This window comes from Myotis brandtii, unplaced genomic scaffold (genome assembly GCF_000412655.1).
Source record: "Myotis brandtii unplaced genomic scaffold, ASM41265v1 scaffold601, whole genome shotgun sequence".
Classification (NCBI taxonomy): Eukaryota; Metazoa; Chordata; class Mammalia; order Chiroptera; family Vespertilionidae; genus Myotis; species Myotis brandtii.
In genome coordinates, this window is record NW_005370276.1 from 2,283,064 (window position 1) to 2,284,542 (window position 1,479).

Genomic DNA, 1,479 nt, shown 5'->3' on the forward strand with positions numbered 1-1,479 from the left:
TCCTCCTCCTCCTCGCCACCAGATCCCCAACCCGGACTCCACCCCTGCTTGCCCCCAAACCCCGACCAGGGGGCCCCGCCCCCCTAACGGTACCCCCTCCACACTCAACACCCCAGGACCACCCCTTCCCAGAGCCCCTTCCCACCCTCTCTACACACAGTAGGGCGCAAGAAATCTTGGTTGCTGAGCTCTGCGCCCTCAAATTGGATGCCGAGAGCTACAGACTCCCGTGCTGCCCCCCTAAACGCGCACACACCCCTTCTCCCAGGACACAGGTGCAGGGCGTCGCTAGCCGGCCCTGCAGGTGCAGCATCCCCACATGCACATGCTCTGCAGGGCGTGCGCCGAGGACCTACCTGAGGGCACGCTTCCACACACGCACTCAGCACGTGTGACGTGTACGCAGCACACCTGTGCGCCAGGGCACACGGGCAGCACAGCATGCGTCAGCGCCCCACGCAGGACAGGCACCCCGTGTGCACGCTCGGGTCTCCAACTCACACGCACCCCCTAAGCAGACACACACGGTAGGGAGACGTGTGCCTGCGTCCCCCATCACACCCACCCACCCACCTACCTCACCCTCCACCACCCAGGGGTGCCCACGCCCGTTTGGATGCGGGCACCGGGCCACAGCTGCCCTGCCTGATGAATGCTGGCATTTCGGGAGCACTTCCTGTGTGCCGGGCTCCGGTCTGGATTTACTCCGGGGTTGGACTTCTCCCACCAATCCCTGGGCCAGGTAGGGACAGTCGCCACCCCCGTTTTCCAGAGAGGGAAACTGAGGTTCAGAGAGGCCAAGCAACCTACCCAAGGCCACCCAGGTGGTGCCAGGGATCGGGGACAGGTAGGTGCGGGCTCAGAGGCTCAAAGTCTTCACGCACACCCCTATTGTTCACCATGGCTGCATATTCTCTCTCACAGCTCAGCTGGCTGGTGCCCCCACCCCCTGTTGCACCCACAGAGTCAGGGCTTCCATGAAATCGCCTCCAGAGCCCAGCCTTCTCCCCTTCTCCCAGCTCCAACAGCACCCCCGGGGCCACCAGCCAGGCACAGGCGCCCGTGGTGCCAGGCAGTAGCCTCCAGAGGCATCTCCAGCTGCGGGCTCCGGGTGCCTCTGCTGGAGCTGCAGCAGGTGCCGGCCCAGCTCTGGGAGGCCCCCCTCTGGTGCACCCCCAGCCAGCGACCCAGGTGGTGAGCAGCTGGGCCCTGGGAGAGAACAGCTGCCCGGGGGGTGCCGTCAGCGAGAGAGGCTGTGCGCCCGTCTACAGTTTACAAGGCCTGTCCCGGTCTGTGTGTCACGTCTGGAGGCCTGTAGCTGCTGGGGAGGGGTCCTGGGAACCCTCAGGGGCACCGGGGAGGTTTCGGGCTCTGATGTGGCAGCAGCCTGCCCAAGGTCACGCTGCCCTCTGCTTTCTTGGAAGAGGGCAGCCTGGGCGCCTTGGTTTCCAAGGCCCCTCCTGGGGCTCCCAGCAGCCG